The following is a 19,178-nucleotide window of genomic DNA, read 5'->3' on the forward strand; positions in this document are numbered from 1 at the left end:
AATCAATATGAAAGCAAGACAGTTCTCATTACTATTAAACTGGAATCAATAGCCATCAAGCAAAGCAGTCTTAAATAAACATCCAATATGTAGCCTGCAGCTGCATATGCATGACACTGCAATGCCACTCAGAACCATGAGACCCTAAAATATTATGTAACTCATGTAGAAGTTTAATTCCCCACCGCACAAGTCTCTTATAATGTGTCAAAAGATTTATAAGTTCAACCTCTTTCCCTGTTCTAAAAGACTTAACTTACTACTTAACATTCTAAGCAAGTAAGCTACAGATAACAAATCAGAAAGGCTGCACTTATGTACAAAGGAGACCCATACAATGAAGTGCAATAAAAACAATATTCCAACTTAGATTACATTATCTATGCATTATACTATGCTTGCTGAAAACAACTGGTTGGCAATTGATAATCCAATCTAACAGTAAAAACAGCTGTCTTACCTTATGATACTCTTGTTGGCACTTTTTCCCACACAATTTGTACATGTTAGTGTGAGATGAAAATTGATCTGAAAAACACCACATTAAAAAGTAGTGCATCAATTTTATTCTGTCATACAACATGCAACAGTGTATAAAAGCTTCATAACTGACAAAATTACAAAAATAAATACAGCAACATTTATATCGATCATTTATTTATGTTGAGAAACATACTTTCGCAAGACTAAGTATAATAGCTGACACAGACAATTTCACAGGTAGAAATAACTGCTAATACAAAACTTTCCATAATGCAAACACGTTGCCAAAATAAGTAGCACAGGTAGCTGCATTTTGTTACGGCAAAGATAGCGCATGAATGATGAGGACAAGGGAGGAAGCAAAACTCATAAACAGACTATACCCAGCTGCATGCACGCAGCTGTAACAATACACCCACAGTGCACAAAGATCCAAAAGAAACAAAGAGTAAGATGTGAGGAAGGCTTCTTTTACTCATCACAAGTCATCCCGTAAGAGCACATTATGCACTGGCTGTAATCTATCCTCAGGACATACATGAATAAGTTACATTAGGTGCCACATTTACAAAGCCCTCATACAATGTTCTTGTGATTGTCCTTATTCCAATCTTTAACTTAGCAAGCATGACTGAATTACGTAAAGTCTCCCTAAGGCTTGGCACATATACAGAAAGAAGTGTTTCTATAAACACTGGAGGTCACGGACGGATGACTGACACATACCTCTTTTATTTCTTTTGTCTTTGTCATTATGATTATCTACCACAGTAGTCTTTTGTAAAGTGAAACATATCCACATAAGATACTGTGGGCAACCAAGTGTGAATACCTGTTCTCGACTTCTACCTTTCTCTGGTGTCCCGCTAAGGTAACAATGGCGCAAAGGATTGTCTTCCCCAATGTATGCGTTCCCAGACAACATGAGCAGATGATAAGCCACATTAATGATGTGTGAAATAAAACATCTGTGCTTAACTTTTCACTGCCGCTCCAATCTGGAGTGATTTTTTTTGCTTTGTTGTGTACACTAGCACAGGTGCTACGTAGTCCCCTTGGTGCCCAAAGCAACTCTCACACCACAGCAGGATGTCAATTTTTTTTTTTAATTCTAAGCGAAACTCTGGTTATGGGGGACAATTGCGAACTTATATTTTTGTTTTGTATCTTAATAATGTTGTTGACCTTTAACTTTAGCCACTTTACTACTTTTCTGCAGGTGCAGACAGGTCATTGCACCAATGCTACATTTTGAAAACACCATAGCAGGGTAGAAAGCAAGAACAGATATTTATAATTTGGGTGCCCACTCTGCATTGAGTGGATATGTTTCAATGAACGATGAGACTGCTTGGCAAATAAACATATAAAAGATAAGAGAATTAAGCTCGAAGCCTACCAAATTAGAAACTGGGAATTTTATATGTGAATTAAATTCCGTGATTCCCAGTGATGAAACAGTTTTGAGAATATGTGCGCAGGCGACCAAGTCACTCATGCTCACAAAGGAAACAAAATAAAAACAAGCAAGATTACAAGAACTTCGAACTTGCAACCTAAAGTAAGACACCTGACATGACTTATTTATGCATTTACTCAGCATAAATTACACCTAGCTCATAATCTGCTTGTACAAGATGACAAACAATGAGTTACTGTTGCTTTCTCTCTGGGGCATTTCTCTCTGAACACATGCACATTGTATGGCACAGCTGCGTGGATGTAGCTGGGCATAGTTGTGAGTCAGCATCACTCTGTTTTTATGGTCTTGCACTATTATCGTTATAATTTATAATTAGCAAGCAGCCTGACTATCGGGTTGATCAGCTGTATTTTAAACAAAACATACTGACTGATTTCCCTGTTTCTTGCTAACATAAGGAGGCGGGTACATCCTTTCGGATTCAAGAAACAGCTGTGCAACAGAACAAATGCTGAAGACAGATAGTCTACAATGACCAGTACCTTTATTATTAAATGCCATGTACTAGCTCCGTCTGCAATGAATACCTCTATAACCAAAAATTGTAGTCTGAAAAAATAATTGGAAAATATTTACAAAAGTGACAGAGACTAGAACTGCATTATAATTGCAAATTCCTTCTTAAACAAGATCACAATAATTGAAGTTTTATTAATTTCAGCAAAATGGCTGACATTCCATTATTGAGGCTAGTCAGTGCTGAAGGTATTGTTAGTTTGTAGGAGTCCTCAGACTGACAGCTCTGAAATATTTATTGCCATACTCGGTGGAACATGCTTTGCTGTTGCAGATATTACTTTGCCACAAAACATTTTGTAAGCCTTGTGGGACAATTCTGTGTGGAAGATAAGCCTATTTGATCATGTCTTTTTGGTTTGTGTATCTCAGAACTGGTGCTAGTCTGAGTTCTTACAAACTAGACCTTATAGAGTACTGTAATTATAATGCCTGCCACTGCTATAAATTACTGTTAGCAAAAATTGTCGCATTGTCATGAAGCAGTTACGTTCAATTTTTAGCGGCAGTCACTGCTGAAACACTCAGTACAAAACACAAAACAAAGATATGGAGTCAAAATGTAAATGTCGAACCAAGTTATAGTCGATTCTGCATTTCACCAAACTCTCTTTTTTTCTGTTAGTGTGCCAATACCAATTGCACATTCACAAACATTTTAATATTGCACTTCTGGCAAACGCAGCAAATTTCAGTGTTTAACAGAAGCCCTTGGGAAGACAGCCCAGAGTCGCTTCGACAAAAGGACTTGCCTTCAATTTGTGTCGCTATGTTGTAGGTCACTATAACAAGGGGCATGTTTTGCTGATTGAATATTACTTGAAACATTTTGTTATTTGTACTACAGGTTTGAAAAGAGAGCAAATTGTAGAGTTCTTCATGCAGATTTTATACATGTCATTAGTATTTTTTTAGCTTCTTCTTGAGTTATGTCCTAGACAATGGGAAAATACAGTGATCTTTCGGGCACTTTCTTGTGAACTAAATTTTCATAAAAAGCAGTGTGCTGTAGCTAACTTAGCTCTTTGTAGATTGCAAAGTGCCGATATCTATTCAAACAGCACGTAAAGTTACTAGAAGTGTGCCTTCAGGCATACCATGGGGAGTTTTATAAATAGCATACGCACGCATCTGCCTAAAAAGCCCCGTGCCCTGCTTGCATTCCTTAGTCATTTTTGCATTTTGTTGTATGTCACCATTTGCATCCCTTAATATGGAGTGCGCAAAACCAGAAACAGCCTATTACTGTATTTACTTGCATAATGATTGCACTCGCGTAATGATCGCACTGCTAAATTTTGTCGTCAAAATTCGATTTTTTTTTATTTCCCGTGCAATGATTGCACCCTAAACTTGCCGCAGCGATATGTCATGTGCCAAGTGTAGCTAATAATGATTGCGCTTACCATTTGTCGACTGCTATGCGAACGACTCTTCAAGACAAACCAAGCGGTCTGCACGCACCAAACATTCTTAAGCAGATGCCCCATTTCATTACTTTCATCACTTTCCGAACTTCCATGACAAAAAGAGGTACAACCAAACTTGCCTTTCTTATGTGTAGGCTTTATAATGGTTGTGGTCAACAAAAACAACAAAAAAGGCGTCTTTTGATTCTTCTCGTCTGCACTCGTGGGCACGCAACAAATCGCAAGCGGCAATGATAGCAGCCACGTTTACACTGATACGTTAGAAGTGTACCCTATTCATTCGCCGACGTTTGTAACGCAGCTGAGATATTCGCCCACCCGTAGCGGAAACGTGCCATATTAGGATAGTGGTGAAGACAAGTGCCGCAGATTCCGCAGCATGCCCGCCATGTGTTCCAATGTCACTGGCAGCTAAGCGCGCCCATCCGCTTCTGTCCCCTCAAAGTGGACATGGCTATGTTATTGCCGCAAACTTGCCGATATTATTCATTACTGATACGGAAGAAACTGGTTGAATGGACGTAATGTACTCACGAGAAGAAAAAAAATCGCGTTTGGCGTGTTCGGCTTGCTCTGCCGGACACCATTTTTTTTTGTGTTCCACACTACACACAGCAGCAGCCGCCTATTTGTTGACCTGTTGTCATTCCGTAGCAAATGCCAGATGAATTTTTTTCTTTTCGCGGGAAATTTAACCCGCGTAATGATCGCACCCCTGAATTTGAGTCAATTTATTTACAAAAAAGTGCGATCAATATGGGAGTAAATAGGGTAACACTGAATTTTTAGCCTGTAAAGGTGCATACAAATGGGGGCAGGCAACTCTAGTGTGACAATAAAGAAATATTTGTTCTCACAATAATGAAACCAGTCATAAAATATATCCTCACAAATTTGGAAATGAATGCCCAAAGAACCTTGCTGATTGTCACATTAGTGTCCTAAACAAGATCCTTTGATGTTTATAATTCCTAGTTTAATTCACTTTCTCTAGTAAATGGGCTCTGACCTAGACTACTCAGTGTAAGAGACTAACCCAGACCTGTAAGCCAATATTTAAATCTGAAATAAAGGCGTTCATCCCACGATGACATCACTGCTATGTCATCAGAAGCGTGCATCCATGGACATATATATGTCTGTAAAACAATTTTTACATGATCTCTACTGTTACTGTTGCACTAATAAATTAGGAAAGGCATTTGCTATTTAAAGCACTGCTGTAAACCTTTGTGTTTGAGAAGTGCAATACTCAAAAGTGTAACACAACCAATGTGTGCATGAAACCTACGATGCTTTTGACATTCGTCAGTGTGGCAAATAGGCACTGAGAAATGCCAAGGGCATCATAGCTTTCGTGTCTCTAACCTTGTATGCGAGTATTGCTGGTATCTTTGCAGTGAAAGGAAGTCACATTATTATCAGACTTATGAGGGGAACTCATGTTTATCTAGTTTAATATTTTCTTTTCTGTGCTCCTATATTCCTGACTTTTCCAAAAATAATGGGTGTTTGAAATAAGTACCCTATATTGCTCTTAAATTTTTCCTGCACCAGAGCCCACGTTAGGTTACATTTCTTGAACACTTTGCAGTGCTGTAGAATATCAAAATGAAGAAAAAAATTCCATAAGTTTGCATTTTAGCCTTCTGTATAACAAGAATTATGAACCTATCAATTACATACACAAGTACAAAACAACGACGAAAAACTAGGCATAAAGACAGACATTCATTATAATAGCGGGAATCGATGGTGAGAATTCTAATAGAAAGGAACCACTAAAAACTAGGTACTAAATACAGATATGAATTATAATAACACAAGTATTTGCTAAGAAGTTGAAGAGACAAATAGAATGTCTCTTCAAATCACTCCACCCCAACATTCATCCATGGTTCGATGAGTGACCACAGCTGGTGATTCTGTTTGGATAGGTGGGAGCTGAGGTACAGCTGTGAAATAGGTGGAACATGTAGAGGGGTCACCAAAGGTTGCACGCTGGTTGCACAGCAGGTTGCCTTGATCTCCAGACTCACTCGACACTCATGTGTTGAGCCTGGTTATAGGTCGTTTGCAAGAGGTCTGGCCCGAGTGTGTGGCACGGCTTGGGTAAAATTTCGAGGCAACCTGAAAAACACATTCATATCTATAAGCAACAAAATATTCTTCACCATAGGGCAAACCTGAAGTTTACCGTCGGCACATAGCAGATAATGAAAACAGACACAAGTCACCAGACTTGAGGTATACAAATGTGCAAAAGTGTAAATGAATGTGAAGAGCTGCTTATAGGATGGAATGTTTCATTTTGTCTTTTGTAGATTAACAATAGTATCTTAACATAAAGTCAAGTGTACTTGACCCTCCCTAAAAAAATTTAAATTATGGGGTTTTACGTGCAAAACCACTTTCTGAATATGAGGCACGCCGTAGTGGAGGACTCCGGAAAGTTCGACCACCTGGGGCTCTTTAATGTGCACCTAAATCTAAGTACACGGGTGTCTTCGCATTTCGCCCCCATGGAAATGCGGCCGGCGTGGCCGGGGTTCGATCCCACGACCTTGTGCTCAACAGCTCAACACCATAGCCACTGAGCAATCACGGCGGCTATGGCCCTCCCTATTTGTGTAAGTAGGCTATTCCATGCGAGCTGTCCCGGCCTGGCACACGACCACTTGAAATTTCTTTTTGAAAAGCTGGAGGGCCTTCAATATAGGACAAACGTTAATTTCAAGCAATTCTTAACTTAAAAAGTTTTTTTACTGGCGCAAGCACTAAGGGAGATTTTGTGTAACGCACCAAACTATGCATCATAAAAGGCATAGCCAAAAAATTGGTTCCTTCATTAAGGGGGCGAAAACTTTCAGGACAATAAAGAGAGGCCTTACACCAAAAATTGAACTGCTTATTAGCCACTGCTCAGTTATTATGGGTCATTAAAAATGGACAAAATAGCCTATTAACTTTATTTTCATAGAACTGGCTTACAGGAAAAGCTGCAAATTTATGTAACCCACATATTTAGGACTTGTGCTGCATGCAAAAACTGGTTTCAGGAAGATATACTATGCAGCAGTGCACAGAGATGAGGATGAACTAGCAAAAAAAGTCAGTTTTGGTGTAAGTTTATCGGCATACTTACTATTGAGTGAGTCCTAGTAAATGTATGCCCAATACAATGTATGAGAGTACACTGTATTGATATTAAATTGCTGAAGCTTTATCAAAGCAGTTTTGTGTTAAGCAAGAAAAAAAATTGTACAAGTGGTCTCCTACTAGTTTCAAAATTTGCATCACGTTTCGTCTAATCCACATAGCCTTTTGGCGGTTAAGGCAAAATGGATGGACTTGAGCATTCCTGCACCGATAGCAGGGAGTCTAAACTGCTTTGAAGTTAATTCTTTCAGTGCTGAGTGGCTACAAGCCACTTCATTTACAAAGTTGCCACTTAATTACATGTATTTACCTTAATCTTTCTGTCGGCTTCCAGCCTGCTTGGCATCATCACGAAGGCTGCCAACTCCTTAGTAGACGTAGTCAGGACACGGTGGTGGTAGGATGTAGAGGTGGGAGCCACCAGAGTGTACTGCAGCAAATTTGCACAAATGCTCTTAGTCCTACCATGTCCCAATTTACAAGAAAAATTCAGCTGTCTGTGTAACATGGATACCAATACAAATAAATGTAAACAGTTAGGTCCTACAACACAACTAGAACGTCGAAAAAGAAGAAATGGTACTTATGTTTATCAAATCCAAGCAATTAAAAAAAAGTGTACATCCGATTTGTGCATGGAAGCTCAGTGGAAACCCGAGCTCATACCATCAAGTGATCTGCTAGTCAACTGTAACCCTCTTAAAATGTCACTGTATATTTTTTACACACACTATGTTAAGCTGCATTAAAACAAGTTCAACATCTGCAAACATAAGTAAATCACGAAGCAATTCAATTAATGAATTCCAGTGGTCGTTAATGCAACAAAGTGCAAGCTCTGAATGAAGCTGGCCAAACTGGGTAGTGACAAATAACAATGTGCTTCTCTACATCTTGTTTTTCTGGCTTTCGCTGTAACAATAAAATATACAAGAAATTTCACATTCCTGATATGTCACCCTGCCAATTTTTATTCCATAATGCATAATACTTCAGCAAGAGCAATAATGCTGTCTTTTAATCGTAAATAGTGATGGAACAAAAAATTTTACTGGAGCGAATGTTTTGACAAGAAAACTTATCTCCTTCTCTTTGTCGAAACATTGGCTCCAGCGATGCTCCTTGTTCTACGGCTCTTAATCATTTCAAGTCTCTCTTCCTGTGTACCTCTGTACTTTCAATGTTGTATCAATGAAATTGTAATAATGGAGAATTAGTAAATGTAGCTGATGAAGAACTTGGGCTTGTTGGTAGATAACGACAGAGTAACTGCGCAACATTGAGATACGGACAAAGGAGGCTTATGTGTGTCGTCTCCTCCAGCCATGTCTCTCCTTTGGACAATTACTCTATCTCGATGTAAAAGTATTACACTTTGCACAATAATGCTTATATGAATAAAGGCCAGGAAAGTGGACACGAAAATTACAACAAATAGCATCATATGCTAATGAGATATGTGAAAGTGCCTGCTACGATCTGTCTCACCCATAACGTGCTGGATAAGATGGCGTCTTCTTCCGGATGTTGCAATTTCTTGAATACCTAAAATAAAGTACATTTCAAAATTACAAAAATATACAGAACAACAGCAGTAGCAGAGGAGATAACGCATTGTTTAGTAAAAGAAAGTAAACTAATCTCTGATACACCGCAGACGAAATTTCCTTTATTAAATTAGTAGAAAAATACATCACACTTTATTTCATTCAATGCTGTGAGCGTTTTTTGGTACAAGGAAAAAAAGGGTATTTCTGCATGGAAACAGTAAAATAATCATAGCCTTCTACTTTTACAAATTACACTGCAGCGACTAAGCCAACTACAGCTGTATATACTTAAAATTGTTATACGCACGTTACAATAGCCAAGACAGGATAAACTTGGGTTCATATGCAGCTCACCGGGAGGTACAACTTTTCAATCAACTCATTTCTGCTTGCCAAATATCTGCACTAACATAAGACTACAAATAAAAAGACCCTCTTTTTCATAAAACACCGGACTCAAAATAGAAAACCCAGTAGGAATACCACAAATTCTCCACATAACACAGCTAGGTTTTGTAAGCCTAGTAGGATTTACTGTATAAAGGTTGCAGCAAATTCATGCTTTTAAATATTTACAACCATGAAAATAAACATTACATAAAAATAATAACATTATACATCGGCTTATATTGTGAGCTAATGTGCTTCCGACTTGCAGCCAAATGCACATTAAATTTGTTCTGTTTCAGCGCCTTTAAAGCGTTGTGTCTGTTCGGTCGTGCATGCAGGCGCCTTACCGCTACGAAAATATCTGTGCTGCCACATCGCCTGACACTGCCATACAGCGTTGTAGCGTTTTTATTATTCGCGGTAATATACTTAAAGCGCAATTAAATCTTCAGAATACACAAGCTGTTTTTTCGACAACCTGCCTTCGCCAGCGAAAGTCACACTGGTGCTAGTTTTGTATCTACACTTCAAGTTACGCAGTACTTGGTATTCTACGGATTTTTCAATGCGATAGGCCACTCGTCATCGGAGTCGTTAAGAACGGTGTGTATCTATGGCAGTACAGCTTTGATATAATTTCAGATGCTTTCCTGAGGCTTCCGTCTCCCAGTAGTATTTTAGCATACATACGCGTACGCATGCCAATGAAACGTCTGTGAACTGCCAAGTGAAACGTGGCTCAAAATGTAGCCGTACCGGAAGGGCCGAGTACGCGCCGTTTGTAAACTCGGAACAAAAGCTGATACGCTTACCTGAGAGGTTAAGAGAAATGTGGCACAGGTCACTCTCCGCTGGTAGTCTTTCGTATGCATCTGGTGGTCTCTGCGTTGCGATCTCCCATATCACAAGTAAAACGCAATGCGAAACGCAACGCTTCCGGCTCTTGTGACGGTCCGGCGAGCTGCACTTGCTCGATGTCGGCCACGACCGGCTTATTACGAGTAATAAAGCCGGTCGTGATGTCGGCAAATACGAAATCGGCGACGAATGGCGGCGGTCCTCCTCGTCGCAATCACACAGCACGGACAGAAGTTCCCACCGTAACTTGCCGCAACGCCTGGTTCCAGTCGCCCCTAACGCAGCGCTTTCAGAACCACTCCATAGAATAAAGAACCACCACTCGACGACAACGTACTCGCGCGAGGTGCAACGCAACTGCAAAATGGCGTCATGCTATCGACGGCTTCGGCTTTGGATCATTTGTATCCGCACAACTGAGCAAAACAGTTGAGCTAGTTTCGGTTTTCTTTCCTCGCGTTGAAATCTGTTTTGCTCACTGATAATTTTACGTCTCGTAAGTAATGTTCTCGAATGAAACAGCCATGAATTTAACACGCGTCTTGAAATACCCGCTACGTTCACTTCGCAGAAGCAAAATTTGCTCGTCCGAGTGTGGTTACGTTTGACATATCTATCGTTGGGCTGTCGGAGTGTGCTCGAAGTGGGAAGACGCGGCGTAATTGTGCTTAATTTGCTTAGCTATAATGGTGCGGCTGCCCTTGATCTCTGTAGAGTGCAGTTTGCTCTGAAGTAAGGTAGAACTACAAAGCCGTCGACGTTACTGAATAATCTTGTGCACCTGAAGCTGCCAGAACTCCGGTATTTCCTCCACAATGTCTTGCGACTGCGTTTCGATGTCACCAAATGCGAGCTTAGTCATTTGGCGGAGATTTAGCAACACATTTTCCAGAAATATCGTTCACCGCTGTATCACGACGTGGAGAAGCAGCGTTGTTGGTCCTTAGCAAAATTTCCGATTTATTGCGAATTTTGCGATAGCAATCATACGGACACAACCGTCGAAATATATCTGTCGGCGTTACCGTGAACTTACGTATAAAGTCAAGTGCGATAAGATCCTATCCCGCGCAATCCTATCCTATCAGATAGATCCTATCAGATAGCGCAATTTTTCGGAGACGCTTTAAAGGAAGAGGCAGCAGAAGCGTTCGGTCTGCTCTGTTCGCGCCCTTCATCACGCCAACGCGGTGACAGCGAGTGTTCGCGGTCATTGAGTGAGATCTGTTGATGTTTGCACGTGCGCGCATGACCCAGTACTTGCTAATTTAAGGAGTAAGCGAATGTTTACTGCAGTTTATTTAGCCGATGAAACTACGGATCTTGGTTAGCGCAATAGTTCGTGCAGTGGTTCATGCAGCATTGGGGGTGAAACTGCTATATTTTTGTTTTTATATTTCTAGGGGGTTCTAGAGCAGTGTTGCGTACGCTAATATTTGTTTCTGGTCGCGGAACGCAACGCACTGCGGTAGCCCAGCGGCTATCGTGTTGCGCTGCTGAGCTCGAGGTGACGGGTCCAATCACAACCGCGGCAGTCGCATTCCAACAGCGTCAGAAAACGCGCGTATGCCATGCATTCCGTACACGTTAAATAACCCGAGCTGCTGCGAATAAATCTGCAGCTTTCCATTACCGTGCGCCTCATAACAAGATCTTGATTTTGGAACTTAAATCTTCAAAATTTAATTTGAAGTCACGGAATTATATTTACAATCGACACTGTTGAATGCGCCTACTGAACTTGTTATCTAGAAGTTAATAGCCAATACTTTTCTTTATTTACTTATGGTCAGAAACCAGTGTGACAATACAGGTCTCCTTAGCATAGGAAACCAGCTATCGCTTAAGCGTGTGAGGCATCAACAAGCATGGTCAAGGAAAATCAAAATATAGAGTTCGAAGTAATTGCAGAACATGACAAGGATGAAAGAATGATACACCGCATTACAACCAGGACAGGAACCCGAGGGCCTGCCTAAAACAGAAGAGGTTGTTTGGTATTTCTTCTCCTGCATTAAAATCTTTCTCTCGCCAGACTCATCTCGAATATCAGAGGAATCGCGATCTTCCACGATGACTCTTCGCATGCTATTGACAATCAAACGATCCATGCGCAAATGTTGACTCTTGTTTGCTGACTCTAGTCGCGGAAAAATGGGTCTTCGGAAGAAAAAAGAGTCAAGTTGCCGTGACTCACTTTTTACTCTCTTTTTTCTTAGAGTGTAGAGGATACACGTCCTTTTTGGTAACCCTGTTAAGGTGCCGATAATCCACGCAAAAGCGCCATGAGCCATCCTTTTTACCAGCACAACAAGTGACGCCCATGGACTACATGACGGTTCAATAATGTTCTTGGCAAGCATTTTGCGAACTTCGGTGTGAATAACTTGACGCTCAGCCGGTGATACTCGATACGGGCGGTGATGAATAGGAGGGGCATCGCCGGTATTAATGCGATGTTTAACAGCTGTTGTTTGGGCCAAAGGACCATCGTTAAAGTCAAAAATATCTTGCTAGGAAATCAGAACGCGGTAGAGCGCACGAGCGTGCTCGGACGGCATGTCGGGTGCAATCATTATCTGTAAGTTGGCGATGGTACAAGTTGCCGACTGCGATGGTAGATGAGGATCGGCTGAATAGTCGTCTACTGAAATCGATGCTACAGAGTGATCCTCGAATGAGCAAAGTTGGGCCAGAGTCATCCCGCGTGGCAGCACTTGTATCGTCAAACCAAAATTGACCACTGGCAGGCAGACGCAATTTGCCGTAATAGATAAAACTGTATGAGGTACTGTGATCCCGTGTGTAAGGAGGACGTCTTGCATAGGAGCCGCGATGTAGTGACCGTCGGGGACTGGTGGGGATGACACGAAGTCAACGTAAGTCAGTGCCGAAGGTGGCAAGCGAACTAAGTCGACGGAACTGAGGCGAGTAGGGTGTTGTTCAGCGGGATCCAGAACAGGCAGGTCGAGGCGGAGAGTACTGGCGGAGCAATCGATGAGAGCTGAATGTGCGGAGAGGAAGTCTAAGCCGAGGATGATGTCGTGGGGACAGTGAGCGATGACTGTGAATAGCACGGTAGGGGAGCGATCGGCGAAGGAGACGCGGGCGGCACACATACCAATTACAGGGGCTGTTCCGCCATCGGCGACACGGACAACAGGCGTCGTGGCGGGCGTGATTATTTTCCACAGCCGGTTACGAAGGTCAGCGCTCATTACCGACAAATGCGCCCCGGTGTCTATGAGAGCTGATACAGAAACACCATCGACTTGCACGTCAAGAAGGTTCAGATGAGTGGGCAATGTCAGGAGATGATTTCGCGGCGTAGGGAGCAATGCAGCGTCACCTCGAGGCGCTGCATCGTCTAGTTTTCCGGCTGGCAGCGGCGTCCGTAGGAAGTCGGCGAATAGGAGCGACAGAGCTGGGGGAAGCGAGATTGTCGTTGGGGCGAAGGCGAACGAGAACAGAGGCGGTTCGGCGCAGGAGAATCGGTGGCGGCATTATCTGAGCGGGCAGCATAGGGACGAGAAAGGCCACCTGGGGGGCGAGAGTAGGCAGTATATGTAGATTGGTTCGGGGAACTCCAGCGACTGCGACAGTGCCGAGAAATGTGCCCAATTCGATGGCAGTGAAAACAAATTGGCTTGTCGTCTGCAGTGCGCCATTCAGAGGGGTTGCGGAAACGTGGTGGGTAAGAAGGTGCGGGACGGGGCGGAATCGAAGAAGCTGGGTGGGTATCAGGGCGATGGGTCGAGCAGATGGTGTGAATACCCATGTTGGCGAACTCCTGGCGGACAACTGCCTGGATCAGGGAAACAGTGACTGCAGGTGCATTGGAGGGGCTGGAGTCGAAGGCAGCCGGATAGGTGGCGTCGATCTCACGCCGGACAATCCTGGTAACATCGCCAGTGTTGTTGGGACAAGGAGCGTCGGCACAGGAAGATGTCGCTGGGGTGTTGGGCAGACGGGCAAACTGTTGGTCGATACGTCGGCTTTTAGCGAGTTCCAGGCGGCGGCATTCTTTTATAACTGCATCCACCATCGCCACGTTGTTTAATACGAGCAAGTTGAAGGCGTCATCGGCAATGCCTTTGAGGATGTGGCAGACCTTGTTGGACTCAGTCATGTGTGCGTCAACTTTGCGGCACAGAGCCAAGACGTCCTGAATGTACGTGACGTAGGGCTCCGTTGACGTCTGCACACGACCGGAAAGCGCCTTCTGCGCGGCAAGTTGGTGACCATAGGAGTTGCCGAACAAGTCTCGGAGCTTTTGCTTAAGCGAATCCCAACTGGTGAGCTCATCTTCGTGCGTCCGATACCAAACTCGATGTGCGACCGATGTAAAAGACTACGTTGGCGAGCATGATAGCAGGGTCCCACCGGTTATTGCGGCTGACGTGTTCGTACAGGCTGATCCAGTCCTCGACGTCTTCCCCATCTTTTCCCGAGAATACGCCGGGATCACGGGGAGCGGGGAGAGTGATGTAGGTCGTCGAAGTGGCAGTGGGTGTCGGAGCCGGTGGAGTCGAGTTGTCGTCGCCGGGAGCCATGAAGGAAGGCTCGACGTACCGTCCACTGCGAAGCTCCGTGACAAGGTACAGGGAACGTCCACCTCCAGCAGATGGGTTACGTAGGAAGACACCGACGAAAATCTTTTTACAAGTATATTTACAAGGCAATACGCCGCAGTTGGCCAAGAGGCAACAGCCCGCGCTAGCTTCCAATCGTCGTCGTCGTCTTCTTACTGCTCGGCTCTTCGTCATTGGAAATACTATCCCGTAGCAATATGATCGAGGTCAGCGCGGGCCTCGCACGCTTTACAGAGTGGAGAGTATGCATCGGGGTACATGCGGTTGTAAAGCACGGGGTTCGGAAAAGTTCGTGTCTGAAGGAGTCGCCAAGTGGTGGATTGAGATTTATTCAGTGTTTTGTGTGCTGGGGAGTAGCGTAATCGCTCTCTGCGGTAGTGGAGGAGAATTTCTCTGAACGTGACCATTCGGTTCCGCGCGTGACCGCGATGCAGAACAGAGGGCTGGTCGGGATCGGTAGACGCAAGAGAAGGATGATGCGCCCGGTGTGTGAGAGCTCGGGTGGCATCGTGGGCGGCTTCGTTTCGAGCCAGACCCAAGTGACCAGGGGCCCAGATGATCTGCACGCGGCCTTGCCTTGAGGGAGGAGTGCCAGAGAGAATCTTCTGCGCTTGGGGTGCTATCAGTCCTCTTGTGTAGTTACGAATGGCCGTTTTTGAATCGCTGATGATGCAGTGTGCATTGGTAGCCGCGTAGGCCACAGCGGTGGCCGTTTCTTCACCTACTTCGGGTTGCTTGGTCAATATTGATGCGGCCGCGGCGAGGCGGTACTGCGAACCCGCGACTCCGACGACCGCCATGGCGTTTTGGTTGGGGTATTCTGCTGTGTCCACGTAGGTTCTGTCAGCGGCTTGGTCGTAGCGCTTTTGTAATTGTTCAGCTCTTCCTGCTCGTCGCTCCGGATTGTGTTCAGGGTGCATATTGCGACGTATGGGCGGGATAACTAGCTGAGCACGAATGTTTGGACGGATGGGTACTTTTGGTCCGAATTGGGTGGTGTAGGTTATACCTAAGGTGCCTAGAATGTGCCTGCCCGTGGTGGAATTGGCGAGTCGTTCGTCTTGGCTAATACGCTGCGCTTCAATAAGCTCGTCGATGGTGTTATGAATGCCGAGGGCGTCTAGTTTCTCGTTAGAGGTGGTGATGGGAAGATGTAGGGCTTGTTCATAGGCCCTCGTGATCATGGTATTGAGTCTGAGCTTGTCAGTTGCATTGAGGCTAAGGTACGGGGTGACGCAGTTGATCCTGCTCAGGGCGTAGGCGGTTACAAGGCGTATAAGGTTGCTTTCTTTCATGCCGTGATGTCGATTTCCGATGCGTACAATGAGGCGAGTGGATTGGTGTACATGATTATCTAATTGCTTGAGTATCTCATTGTTTCTGCCATTTTGTTGGATGCGTAATTCAAGGATACGAATGCTAGGTACAGTAGGTATGCGTTGCTGGTGCACGTGTAGTTCTATCTCGGGCGGATGAGGGTCTGGACGTCGACCTCCCCAATTAGGCTTGTACAGAAGGAGCTCCGATTTCTGGGGGGAGCACGCCAGGCCGCGCGGTTCTTCGTATGCAACGACCTCGTTGATGGCTTGCTGCAGCGTGTCTTGGATGTCCCCGTCGCTGCCCCCGGTGACCCACAGGGTGATATCGTCTGCGTAGAGGTTTTGCTTGAGGTTAGGGATGCTAGCTGATGCAGGCGGTAGTCCGAGCAAGGCCACGTTAAACAGATAAGGGGATAGAACCGATCCTTGCGGCGTGCCTTTGCTGCCGAAGTGAATAATTGGCGACTGCAGCCCTCCGATGGTAATGGTGGCCGTGCGGCCTGTAAGAAAATTCTTCACGTAGTTATATGTTCGGTGTTCAACCTGGAGTTGTGCCAGTTGGTTCAGTATGGCCGCATGCGTGACGTTATCGAAGGCCTTGGTTAGGTCTAGCCCCAAGATTGCTCTGGTGTCCAGCCTGGAGCTTTTGTCGCCATCGATAATTTGGTGCTTGAGCTGAATCATGATATCTTGAGCAGAAAGTTTCGGGCGGAAGCCAACCATGGTATTGGGGAAGAGGTCGTGTTCGTTCATATGTCTGTGTAAGCGTGTGAGGATGACGTGTTCGAGGACCTTTCCGGCACATGAAGTGAGGGAGATAGGGCGGAGGTTTTCGAGTAGGAGGCGCTTCCCGGGTTTGGGGATCATAATAATTTTGGCTTCTTTCCACTGCGAGGGGAGGTTTCCAGTTTCCCAGTATGCGTTAAAATAAGCTGTGAGGGCTAGTATAGAATCCTCATCTAGGTTGCGAAGCATTTTATTAGTAATGCCATCAGGTCCCGGGGCCGAGTTAGGGCGAAGTGCGAGGATGGCTTCACGTACTTCTGCTGCTTGTATGGGTGCGTCCAGGCGGTCGTTAGCGGTGCCTGTGTATGCTGGAGCGGGTGTAGTAGGTTGAGGTCCTATGTATCGGTCTATCAGCTCTTGAAGAACTTGTGCGTCCGTGCCCGGATGGGTGTGAATAATTTTTTGCAAGTTGTGTTGTTGTGTGTTCTTGCTGTTGGCCGGATCGAGGAGGCAACGGAGGATATTCCACGTTTTGGGCAGGTTTGGTTGCCGCTCCATGCTGTCGCATGTGCTGTGCCAATTTTGACGAGTAAGTTGTTGTGCATAGTCTTCGATGTGAAGGGTGAGAGTACTAATACGTTTCCCGAGCGTTCGGTTGAGCTTGTTGTGTTTGTATCTGCGTTGCAGACTGGGCGAGGGCTTCCCACATATGCAGTAACTTGTTATTTGCCTCCTGCAGATTGGTTCCTCAGGCACCAATTTAGTGGCTTCGCTCGCATCTTGCAGCAAGGATGCGACCCAATCTTCGAAAGGGGGTTGGGTACCCGAGAAAGAGGTGAGGGCTCTGGCCTGCCGGAAAGCATCCCAGTTCGTTATGCGGAGTTGACGGCCCTTAGGCTTTCGCAGGTCCGCTCGAAGTGTTGTTTGGATTAAATAGTGGTCGCTGCCCAAGTCGGGGTCTTGTGTGTTGATCCAGTCTGTTTGTGGAATTCGTTTTGCAAATGTCAAGTCCGGAGTAGTGTCTCTGCTAACGCTGTTTGACATACGAGTGGGACAAGTTGGATCCGTGACAAGAGTAAGGCCTAGATTATGTCCGTCAAGCCATAGTTGTGTTCCCTTTCGGCGGTCCATTGGGTATCCCCATGCCACCGCAGGTGCGTTTAGGTCCCCTACGATGAGCAGGGGGGCTCCCCTAGCTACTTGATCTGCTTTGGTGAAAAGTCGTAGAAATCTATGTTGTTCTTTGGGGCTGCTGTAGACATTGAGTATGAAGAGGCTCTGTTGCTTGCGCCTTGCAGACGGGATGATCTGCAGGAAAATGTGGGCTGCTGTATCAATGCTGGTAAGGGACGCCGGATTTGAGTAGGAGTTCGTTTGCAGGAGTCTGAGTGTAACCGCCTGCGGCCTGCTTAGCTTGGAGCGAGGCGGCGGGAAAACACTTCTCTCTAAATAAACGAATTTAGTAAGTTCATTGTGCGTTATAGGAGCGTCTCTGTGTCCGGGGAGAGAGTCGCCCGATCCGAGGGCAGCGCGGTCAGTAAAGCCACGCGCAGCCTCGTGGGCAGACTCGTTGAGGTTCAGAGGAACCCCCTCAATCGCCCCGACGTGTGCAGGGAACCAAAGGATGGAGTGTATGGAGGTGTCGCCGTGTTTGGCGCCTCTCACAATATGAATTGCCTGCCGGGTTACTCGGCCTTGCTGGAATGCACTGCGGGCCACTTTCGAATCGCTGTACACCATTTCTCTCCGACCATCTTGCATGGCGAGTGCAATGGCCACTTGATCGGCCACCTCGGGCTTCGTCGTCCGGACGGAAGCACAGTTGATGATTTTTTCCAGCGTGTCCACGACGGAAATCGCAGAAGCGTTGCCGTCTCGGTCTTGGACAAGGACAAGATCGAAGCGTTGCCGCTTCGATCTTGTCCTTGTTTATTTGTTTCAGTATATTCAATGCTCCTGCCTTGCGACGCCCTGTTTTCAACGGGATGAACGTTGCGGGGCAAAGGGGCGACCACGATCTGCTCCCCTATTTCTCTGGCGATTTGGGACTTTTCAGCCAAGTTCTTGGTGGGTGCGGGTCCGATCTCCTTGAGGATACGCCTGCCGGCCGGCCTGGTGGACACCCGAGTTAGCTGGGCCCATTCCTGACCCTCGGCTATCTCCTCCATGGTGTTGTGTGTGCCGAGCCGAAGAACGTCCTCGGTATGCGTTCTGACGGGCAGCCCGAGGGCTGTTTTGGCGAATTTTCTAATGAGGGCATGAAGCTTTTCCCGCTCGGCTCTGAGCCAGTTGTGCATGACCACCGTGTAGGTGAAGTGACACAGCACAAAGGCGTTGATGAGCCGAAGCAGGTTGTCCTCCTTGAGGCCACGATATTTGTTCGTGACCCTTCGGACGAGGCGAAAAGCATTGTCGGTTTTCGCAATTATCTTGCGTAACGCAGTGCCGTTGCCACCGCGTGATTCGATGAACATACTCAAGAGTCTGATTGGTATTGACCGTGCGTATCTGGGGGTGTATTCTGTAAGAGTCCACCTAGTGGACTGTCCATTTCGGTCGCTTCTGATTGGCTAGGGCGGCTCGTCTCCTCCTCTCTCGTACAGCTGCATCCAATCAACAGCGGCCGAAATGGACAGTCCACTAGGCGGGCTCTTACAGAATACACCCGCAGG

General features: G+C 45.4%; 1 long non-coding RNA gene across 1 annotated transcript; it reads right to left on the reverse strand.

Annotated features, from left to right (window-relative positions):
• Positions 1 to 6,000: 6,000 nt before the first annotated feature.
• LOC142584660 (uncharacterized) lies at positions 6,001 to 8,672 on the reverse strand. The gene is made up of 3 exons (XR_012828857.1): positions 8,560 to 8,672; positions 7,382 to 7,501; positions 6,001 to 6,042 (listed from the first exon to the last, which is right to left on the reverse strand). It is a non-coding gene; the product is annotated as an uncharacterized LOC142584660 (long non-coding RNA).
• Positions 8,673 to 19,178: the final 10,506 nt, after the last annotated feature.

This window comes from Dermacentor variabilis, chromosome 6 (assembly GCF_050947875.1).
Source record: "Dermacentor variabilis isolate Ectoservices chromosome 6, ASM5094787v1, whole genome shotgun sequence".
Classification (NCBI taxonomy): Eukaryota; Metazoa; Arthropoda; class Arachnida; order Ixodida; family Ixodidae; genus Dermacentor; species Dermacentor variabilis.